The 11,226-nt window shown below is 40.0% G+C and overlaps 1 non-coding gene across 1 annotated transcript; it reads left to right on the plus strand.

Annotated features, from left to right (window-relative positions):
- The first annotated feature begins 997 nt into the window (after window positions 1-997).
- TRNAC-ACA (transfer RNA cysteine (anticodon ACA)) lies at window positions 998-1,070 on the plus strand. Its single transcript has one exon. It is a non-coding gene; the product is annotated as a tRNA-Cys (tRNA).
- The last annotated feature ends 10,156 nt before the right edge of the window (window positions 1,071-11,226 follow it).

The raw sequence follows: 11,226 nt of genomic DNA on the forward strand, positions 1-11,226 counted from the left end.
GCAATGCCAAAGAGTGCTCAAACTACCATGTGATTGCACTCATCTCACACATTAGCAAAGTAATGCTCAAAATTCTCCAAGCCAGGCTTCAACAGTATATGAACTGTGAACTTCCAGATGTTCAAACTGGATTTAGAAAAGGCATAGAAACCAGAGATCAAATTGCCAAAATCCATTGGATCATTGAAAAAAGAAAAAAAAAGAGAGTTCCAGGAAAAAAAATCTACTCCTCTTTATGAACTACATGAAAGCCTTTGACTGTGTGTCACAACAAACTGGAAAATTCTTCAGGAGATGGGAATACCAGACCACCTGACCTGGCTCTTGAGAAGTCTGTATGCAGGTCAGGAAGCAAGATTTACAACTGTACATAGAACAACTGACTGGTTCCAAATAGGAAAAGTAGTATGTCAAGGCTGTATATTGTCACCCTGCTTATTTAACTTATAGGCAGAGTACATCATGAGAAACCCTGGGCTGGAAGAAGCACAAGCTGGAATCAAAATTGCCGGGAGAAATATCAATAACCTCAGATATGCAGATGACACCACCCTTATGGCAGAGAGTGAAGAAGAACTGAAGAGCTTCTTGATGAAAGTGAAAGAGGAGAGTGAAAATGTTGGCTTAAAACCTAACATTCAGAAAACTAAGATCATGACATCTGACTCAATGGACATGAGTTTGGGTAAACTCCAGGAGTTGGAGATGGACAGGGAATCGTGGCGTGCTGGAGTCCATGGGGTCGCAAAAAGCCGGAATGACTGAACAGCTGAACCGAACTGAATAAAGAACCTATTAGAACACTAATATTTTAGATCTTTTGGTGAGATATGTTTTATTTTGCCTCAGAAATTCTCTGAATATCTAGCAAAAGGCTCTTACCAAGTTTGTAGTTAAAAAGATGGGCTTTCAGTCAGATAATTTGGGGCTCAGTATCTCTCCCAATTTATATTTCTTTGTCATAGAAATTGATGGCATTTATGGCATTTAGTCCTTTTTCCCGGTGGCTTAGATGGTAAAGTGTCTGCCTACAATGCAGAAGACCCAGGTTTGATCCCTGGGTCGGGAAGATCTCCTGGAGGAGAAAATGGCAACCCACTCCAGTATTCTTGCCTGAAAAGTCCCATGGAGAAAGGAGAGTGGTAGGCTACAGACTATGGGGTGGCAAAGAGTTGGACACGACTTCCCTTGAGTCCCTTTGTGGCATTTATGGTATTTACTCATTAGTAAATTGTGAATGGTAACAACTCTACTTGTTTATGTGAATATGAAATATACCTAAATGTGTATGTATATGAAAACATAATATTATGAACATTTTACATGGACATCTATACACATCAAAAACTAGATTTTATTCTTACCATTTGTATATTTTTGAAACAACTTCTTTGATTTGTATATAACCTACTGTCAAGTAACTTTATTTATTTATGATTTATGAATGAGATGGATCTCAGGGCATCTATAAATCTTGAAAGAGAAAAGTATAAAAGATTGTATTCACCTGAAAGACAATTTGGCTATTCAAGTCTGGGTAGGCACAAAGTTATTGCCTTGCTTCATTTATGTCACAAAGATAAAATTTAAATGTTTAATGGTTAACTCTATATTTATGCAAGGAGAACCTCTTTCACATATATTTACTTATGGTTCAATGATTAGCACATTGATGAATCTACATATGAATTATTGAGAGCCGGGATGCCAGAAAAATCAATCCAGATTCCATGCTAACAGGTGACCATTGCATGGAGGGAGCAATGAGTTTAGCTTGGTACATTTTGCTTTTTTCGTGGAGTTCCACGTTCTCTCAGGAAAAGTGGCCTGTTGCTCACCGCATTGTTGTGTAATATTCAGCTATAAGTAAGTTTCAAGGGGGAAGAAATAACCATTTCTATATACTATTCCCATGAACTCCACCCAGCACCCCATCCCTGGTTTGTTCAGCCCTCACATTTCCTGTGTGCGGGAAGGTGGGTAAGTGGGAGCCAGACTCCCCCCATTTTCTCCTTCTCTTGCCTAAGCAGTGATGATCACTTCTCTGCTTGACACTGTCACTTGGATTTTTGTTAATGTGCCCATTTAAATGTGCCCATTTAAGTCATCTATGCAACCTCCAATAAAATTACCTATAAAGCCATCAGTGTCAGGTACAATAACACATGTCTTGAAAGCAAAGTCACCTTAATGAAATGGAAGGAAACCTAAAATCCTTGTCCATGTGTTTCCCATTAGAAATGTTTCCCCTAGTTTGCCATTATTTATAGCACCGTTAATGATGGAATTCACACGGAAAATAATGTCTTTCTTGTTGATTATTCATGAGGCCCGTGTGCCTATGAGCACCTCAGACAGAGCATTCTGTATGGTAGTTTGAGACTGAGGGTCACTGGGAATTGATGTACAAGTCTGAGAAAGGGTTTTACCTGTAGCTTCACAACAGTTCCGTGGAGCTCTGGGTCTGACTGATAAGGATGAACAATTGTGACTGCCAGAGGAAATTTATGGAAATTGGTTGAACAATTCCAGTGTGGCTCTGGAATATCAAAATTGCAATTTGTACAGGTGGTGAACCTTTAGTCAACTAAGCAATGAAAATAAAGTGGCTGCCACTTGTCAGAAAGCCAGCATCTGGCTTAAAAGTTCTTGCTGCAGCCTTAGCCCAAACGGCAGGCAGGTCGCAGGCTCTCGCTTGAGTTGAAAGTTGCTAGGTTTTCTTTTCTAAGATTTGATAGCCTACTGTCATATTTTACTTCTCTCCAGAGTTCCTCATTTGTATAAAAATTTCAAGGATCTGTCACCATTTCATAACTGTAAAAGACACCCATGAAAAGAAAAGTCCTAATGATAGCTTTCATCCGTTGACTACACTTCAGGCATTTTACGTACTCTGGTTCACTAAACAGCTAGTCATTTCTTTTTTTTTTTTTTTTTTCTTTTTACAATGATTTGACTTGTGAGAAAACTAATACATGAAAGGCTAATCACTGGGTAAGCTATTATCCAAACAGACTGATTTGTCCCCAGAGTTTGTATGTTCTTATTCCTTGAGCTACACCATTCTGCTTGTGTGTTAACTAACCTAAGAGTTCATCATCACAGATCTCAATCCTAATAATATACACCCACAGTTCAGTTCAGTTCAGTTCAGTCACTCAGTCGTGTCCGACTCTTTGCAACCCCATGAATCGCAGCACGCCAGGCCTCCCTGTCCATCACAAACTCCCAGAGATTACTCAAACTCATGCCCATCGAGTCGGTGATGCCATCCAGCCATCTCATCCTCTGTCGTCCCCTTTTCCTCCTGCCCCCAGTCCCTCCCAGCATCAGGGTCTTTTCCAATGAGTCAACTCTTTGCACAAGGTGGCCAAAGTATTGGAGTTTCAGCTTCAGCATCAGTCCTTCCAATGAACACCCAGGACTGATCTCCTTCAGGATGGACTGGTTGGATCTCCTTGCAGTCCAAGGGACTCTCAAGAGTCTTCTCCAACACCACAATTCAAAAGCATCAATTCTTCAGCACTCAGCTTTCTTCAGAGTCCAACTCTCACATCCATACATGACCACTGGAAAAACCAGAGCCTTGACCAGATGGACCTTTGTTGGCAAAGTAATGTCTCTGCTTTTTAATATGCTTTCTAGGTTGGTCATAACTTTCCTTCCAAGGAGTAAGTGTCTTTTAATTTCATGGCTGCAGCCACCATCTGCAGTGATTTTGGAGCCCCCAAAAAATAAAGTCTGACACTGTTTCCACTGTCTGCCCATCTATTTCCCATGAGGTGATGGGACCAGATACCATGATCTTAGTTTTCTGAATGTTGAGCTTTAAGCCAACTTTTTCACTCTCCTCTTCACTTTCATCAAGAGGCTTTTTAGTTCCTCTTCACTTTCAGCCATAAGGGTGGTGTCATCTGCATATCTGAGGTTATTGATATTTCTCCTAGCAATCTTGATTCCAGCTTGTCCTTCTTCCAGTCTAGTGTTTCTCATGACGTACTCTGTATATAAGTTAAATAAGCAGGGTGACAATATACAGCCTTCATGTACTCCTTTTCCTATTTGGAACCAATCTGTTGTTCCATGTCCAGTTCTAACTGTTGCTTCCTGACCTGCATACAGGTTTCTCAAGAGGCAGGTCAGGTGGTCTGGTATTCCCATCTCTTGAAGAATTTTCCACAGTTTATTGTGACCCACACAGTCGAAGGCTTTGGCATAGTCAATAAAGCAGAAATAGATATTTTTCTGGAACTCTCTTGCTTTTTCGATGATCCAGTGGATATTGGCAATTTGATCTCTGGTTCCTCTGCCTTTTCTAAAACCAGCTTGAACATCTGGAAGTTCTCAGCTCACTAGACCATTCAGGTATAACCTAAATAAAATCGCTTATGAATATACAGTGGAAGTGAGAAATAGATTTAAGGGACTAGATCTGATAGACAGAGAGCCTGATGAACTATGGATGGAGGTTCGTGACATTGTACAGGAGACAGGGATCAAGACCATCCCCATGGAGAAGAAATGCAATAAGGCAAAATGGTTGTCTGAGGAGGTCTTACAAATAGCTGTGAAATGAAGAGAAGTGAAAAGCAAAGGAGAAAAGGAAAGATATTCCCATTTGAATGCAGAGTTCCAAAGAATAGCCAGGAGAGATAAGAAATCCTTCCTCAGAGATCAATGTAAAGAAATAGAGGAAAACAACAGAATGGGAAAGACTAGAGATCTCTTCAAGAAAATTAGAGATACCGAGGGAACATTTCATGCAAAAATGGGCTCAATAAAGGACAGAAATGATATGGACCTAATAGAAGCAGAGGATATTAAGAAGACGTGGTAAGAATATACAGAAGAACTGTACAAAAAAGATCTTCATGACTCAGATAATCACAATGGTGTGATCACTCACCTAGAGCCAGACATCCTGGAATGTGAAGTCAAGTAGGCCTTAGAAAGCATCATTATGAACAAAGCTAGTGGAGGTGATGGAATTCCAGTTGAGCTATTTCAAATCCTGAAAGATGATGCTGTGAAAGTGCTGCACTCAATATGCCAGCAAATTTGGAAAACTCAGCAGTGGCCACAGGACTGGAAAAGTCCGTTTTCATTTCCAGTCCCTAAGAAAGGCAATCCCAAAGAATGCTCAAACTACCGCACAATTGCATTCATATACCCACAAGTCCCCATAATTTTCTTCATTAATTACTTTAGTATTGTCCTCTGGAGGAATCTATACAGGTTTAGTTGCTCAAAATTGTGTCCTCCTGTGTTGTCAGGATTATTTTATTGTTTTTTTTTATAGTCTGTGTGTCCTCTATCTGGTCTTAAGGATTCTGCCTTGTAACTTAATTCTAATAGAATTAATGTGGAATGCTGTGGTAATTTAACCTAATCCCCTGCATCTGACAGTGCATGCATGGTATGACTTGGTGAGGTAAGCATCCCCTGCCTCAAGACTTTGTTTCTCTGTCCCTGTGTTTGAAAATGCTTCATGAGTTGAAACTCCCATCCATTCTGTACACTATTTTACATATTTTCTTCGGCACTTTTTCCCCATGGAGAGCACAGTAGTAGTAGTAGTGTTGGTCGCTCAGTCGTGTCCGACTCTTTGAGGCACCGTGGACTTTAGCTGGCCATGCTCCTCTGTCCATGGAATTTTCCAGGCAAGAATACTGGAGTGGGTAGCCATTCCCTTCTCCAGGCAACCTTCCCAACCCAGGGATTGAACCCGAATCTCCTGTATTGCGAACAGGTTCTTTACAATCTGAGTCACCAGGAATAGACATACATGAACTACAACACAATTGTGCTCATCTCACATACTAGTGAACTAATACTTAACATTCTCCAAGCCAGGCTTCAACAATACATGAACTGTGAACTTCCAGATGTTCAAGCTGGTTTTAGAAAAGGCAGAAGAACCAGAGATCAAATTGCCAACATCCGCTGGATCATTGAAAAAGCAAGAGAGTTCCAGGAAAACATATATTTCTGCTTTATTGACTATGCCAAAGCCTTTGACTGTGTGGGTCACAATAAACTATAGAAAATTCTTCAAGAAATGGGAATACCAGACCACCTGACCTGCCTCCTGAGAAATCTGTATATAAGTCAAGAAGCAACAGTTAGAACTGGACATGGAACAACAGACTGGTTCCAAATAGGAAAAGGAGTACGTCAAGGCTGTATATTGTCACCTTGCTTATGTAACTTGTATGCAGAGTACATCATAAGAAATGCTGGACTGGAAGAAGGAAAAGCTGGAATCAAGATTGCTGGGAGAAATAAATAACCTCAGATATACAGATGACAACACCCTTATGGCAGAAAGTGAAGAAGAACTAAACAGCTTCTTGATGAAAGTGAAAGAGGAGAGTGAAAAAGTTGGCTTAAAGCTTAACATTCAGAAAACTAAGATCATGGCATCTGTTTCCATCACTTCACGGGAGATAGATGGGGAAACAGTAGAAACAGTGGCTGATTTTATTTTTTCTGGGCTCCAATATCACTGCAGATGGTGACTGCAGCCATGAATTTAAAAGACACTTACTCCTTGGAAGGAAAGTTTTGACCAACTTAGATAGCATATTAAAAAGCAGAGATATTACTTTGTCAACAAAGGTCTTTCTAGTCAAGGTATTTCCAGTAGTCAGGTATGGATATGAGAGTTGGACTATAAAGAAAGCTGTGCAGTGAGGAATTGATGCTTTTGAACTGTGGTGTTGGAGAAGACTCTTGAGAGTCCTTTGGACTGCAAGGAGATCCAACCAGTCCATCCTAAGGGAAATCAGTCCTGGGTGTTATTTGGAAGGACTGACATTGAAGCTGAAACTCTAATACTTTGGCCACCTGATGCAAAGAGCTGACTCATTGGAAAAGACCCTGATGCTGGGAAAGATTGAGGGCAGGAGGAGAAGGGGACGACAGTATAAGATGGTTGGGTGGCATCACTGAATCAAAGGACATGGGTTTGGGTGGACTCTGGGAGTTGGAGATGGACAGGGAGGCCTGGCATGCTGTGTTTCATGGGGTTGCAAAGAGTCTGACACAACTGAGCGACTGAACTGAACTGACCTTCTAAACTCTTGATATATTGAGGGAAAAAAATATCAACGTGATTGTGTCAGCAAGAAACTTGAATTTAGATAAATATTCTATTTGAATCTGTTTTGTTCACTCACATATACCTGAAAGTATTGTAGGTATATATAATATTCTTTGGATTTTCAAAAACATGCTCAAGTTTCAAAAACTTCAGGATTCATTCAAATTTTCAACATGGTCTCCTAGTTTTTATTATTTTTGAGACTTTGTATAGCATTTCAATTTGTAACCCCTTAAAATTTTTTCTTAAACATAAATTTTCATTAAATAGCATTTAGTAGAATGTTCTGGAGAAGGAAATGGCACCCCACTCCAGTACTCTTGGCTAGAAAATCCTATGGATGTAGGAACCTGGTAGGCTGCAGTCCATGGGGTGGCTAGGAGTCAGATACGACTGAGTGAATTCACTCTCACTTTTTACTTTCATGTATTGGAGGAGGAAATGGCAACCCACTCTAGAATTCTTGCCTGGAGAATCCCAGGAATGGGGCTGCCATCTATGGGGTCGCACAGAGTCAGACACGACTGAAGCAACTTAGCAGCAGCAGCAGCATGTTCCAGATTTCCCAACAATGCAAGATGAGTCTATATAATAGAGGCCAGTGTCTAGGGTTTCTTGTATTGCTGTGGTCTGCCTACACTCCTAAATATCTTTTAACAGTCATAAAAATAATTTCCTTTATTTATATCCTATCAAAACATCTACTTACTGCAGGAAACCATTTCTGATCTTGTGGAATGGCTTATTTGACTTAAGACCAGGCTCTTTCTTTTCTGACAGATATTTCCTGTCCCCATTGAATGATCCAGTCACTCCTGTCCTTCTTAGTCTGCATTATGGCACATCCTGTAATCCAGTCTTCTTGTATTTACAGACATACATATAAAATAGAGGCAAGAGATTAAGTCTAGGAGACTAATTTGTCATGTGAGTGAATGTAACTGGCAAAATTTCCTCACCCAATTTTCCTATAGCTGAAGGAGAAGTTTTACAGTTTTCATCAGCCTTGTGTACTAAAATGGTCTTTTATGCAGATATTTAGGTATGTTATAAATAAACAGTCACAACATTTAACAGTAAAAATTTTAGTCACAATTTTTAATAGTGAAAATTAGAAATCTCTCAGAAAAGAGTATAGGAGAATATATTTATGACATGGCATGAGGAAATATTTCATAAAGAGAGCACTATTCAGAAAAATAAATGTTTATTAATTTCAACATCATGAGCATTCAGAATTTGGTTTCATCATTGAAATACACCAGGAAGATAAAGGAAACATAAAACAGGGAAAGATGACTGCAACACATACATCAGACAAAGGACGTGTGTGTACAGCACATAAAGAATCTCAGCAAAGAAAAAGAAAAGAACAAATACTTTAGAGGAAAAAGGTAACAACAGTGCAATAGGCAGTTAACAGAATAATGTATTTGAACGATCAGTTGTTTCCAGGTCGCTCATGTGTGTGTGACTCTGCAGCCTCATGGACTGCAGTATGCCAGGCTTCCCTGTCCTTCACTGTCTCCCAGAGTTTGTTCAAACTCCAGTCCACTGAATCAGGATGGTGCCATCCAACCATCTCATCCTCTGTCCTCTTCTCCTCCTGCGTTCAATCATTTCCAGCATCAGGGTCTTTTCTAATGAGTCCTATATTTGCATCAAGGGGCCAAAATATTGGAACTTCAGCTTCAATAAAAGTCCTTCCAGTGAACATTCAGGGTTGATTTCCTTTAGGATTGACTGGTTTGATCTTCTTGCAGTCCAAGGGGCTCTCAGGAGTCTTCTCCACACCACAGTTCAAAGCACCAAACTTCAGAGCTCAGCTTCTTTATAGTCCAACTCTCACATCCATACACGACTACTGGAAAAACCATAGCTTTGACTATACGAATGTTTATTAGCAAATTGATATCTCTGCTTTTTAATATGCTGTCTAGTTTTTTCATAGTTTTTCTTCCAAGGAGCAAGTATCTTTTAATTTCATGGCCGTAGTCACCATCCATAGTGATTTTGGAGCCAAAGAAAATAAGATCTATCACTGTTCCTATTATTTTCCCAACTATTCGCCATGGGGTAATGGAACCAGATGCCATGATCTTAGTTTTTTGAATGATGAGTTTTAAGCCAGCTTTACACTCTCCTCTTTCACCTCCATCAGTTCAGTTCAGTCACTCAGTAATGTATGACTCTTTGTGACCTCACAGACTGCAGCACACCAGGCCTCCCTGTTCATCACCAGTGACTAGAGTTTACTCAAACTCATGTCCGTTGAGCTGGTGATGCCATCCAACCATCTCATCCCCTGTCATCACCTTCTCCTCCCACCTTCAATCATTCCCAGCATCAGGGTCTTGTCAAATGAGTCAGTTCTTCCCATCAGATGGCCAAAGTATTGGAGTTTCAGCTTCAGTAGCAGTCCTTCCAATGAATATTCAGGACTGATTTCCTTTAGGATGGACTGGTTGGATCTCCTTGCAGCCCAAGAGACCTTCAAGAGTCTTCTCCAATAGCACAGTTCAAAAGCATCAATTCTTCAGCACTCAGCTTTCTTTATAGTCCAATTCTCACATCCTTACATGACTACTGTAAAAACCATACCTTTGACTAGCCAGACCTTTGTTGGCAAAGTAATGTCTCTGCTTTTTAATATGCTGCCTAGGTTGGTTGTAACTTTTCTTCCAAGGAGCAAACATCTTTTACTTTCAGGGTTGCAGTCACCATCTATCTGCAGTGATTTTGGCGCCCCTGAAAATAGAGTCTGTCACTGTTTCCACTGTTTTCCAATCTATTTGCCATGAAGTGATGGGACCAGATGCCATGATCTTAGTTTTCTGAATGTTGAGCTTTAAGGCAACTTTTTTACTCTCCTCTTTCACTTTCATCAAGAGGCTCTTTAGTTCCTCTTTTCTTTCTGCCATAAGGGTGGTGTCATCTGCATATCTGAGCTTATTCATATTTCTCCTGGCAATCTTGATTCCAGGTTGAGCTTCATCCAGCTGGCATTTTCCATGATGTGCTCTGTATATAAGTTAAATAAGCAGGGTGACAATATACAGTCCTAACATACCCTTTTCTTGATTTTGAACCCATCCATCATTTCATGTCCAGTTATAGCTTTTGCTACTTTATCTGCATACAGTTTTCTCAGGAGGCAGGTCAGGTGGTCTGATATTTCCATCTCTTTAAGAATTTTCCACAATTTGTGTGATCCACACAAAGGCTTTAGTGTAGTCAATGAAACAGGGGTTTTACTGGAATTCCCTTGCTTTGAACCAACGGATTTTGACAATTTAATTTCTGGTTCATCTGCCTTTTTTAAATCCAGCTTGTGTATTTGAAAGTTCTTGGTTCACTTACTGTTGAAGCCTAGCTTGAAGGATTTTGACCATTATCTTGCTAGCATGTGAAATGGATACAATTGAGCCATAGTTGGAACATTCTTTGGCATTGCTCTTCTTGGGGATTTGAATGAAAACTGGCCTTTTCCAGTCTTGTGGCTACTGCTGACTTTTCTAAATTTGGTGGCATATTGAGTTCAGCACTCACAGAATCATCTTTTAGGATTTGAAATAGTTCAGCTGGAATTCTATCACATCCACTAGCTTTGTTCATAGTAATGCTTCCTAATGCCCACTTGACTTTACACTCCAGGATGTCTGACTCTAGGTGAGTGATCACACCATCATGGTTATCTGGGTCATAATGACTTTTTTGTATAGTTCTTTCTATTCTTGCCACTTCTTCTTAATATCTTCTGCTTCTGTTAGGCCCTTGCCAATTCTGTCCTTTACTGTGCCCATCTTTGTAAAAATGTTTCCTTGGAATCTAATTTTCTTGAAGAGATCTCTACTCTTTCTCATTCTATTGTTTTCCTTTATTTCTTTGCATTGTTCACTTAAGAAGGCTTTCATATCTCTTCTTGATTTCTTTGGAACTCTGCATTCAGATGGGTATATCTTTCTTTTTCTCCCTTGCCTTTAGCTTCTCTTCTTTTCAGCTGTTTTTAAGGCCTCCTCAGGCAATTGTTTTGCCTTTTTGCATTTCTTTTCTTGGGGATGTTTTTGATCACTGCCTCCTGTACAATGTTACAAACCACTGTCCACAGTTGTTCAGGCACACTA

The sequence above is a fragment of the Odocoileus virginianus genome, chromosome 6 (assembly GCF_023699985.2).
Source record: "Odocoileus virginianus isolate 20LAN1187 ecotype Illinois chromosome 6, Ovbor_1.2, whole genome shotgun sequence".
NCBI classification, from domain to species: Eukaryota; Metazoa; Chordata; class Mammalia; order Artiodactyla; family Cervidae; genus Odocoileus; species Odocoileus virginianus.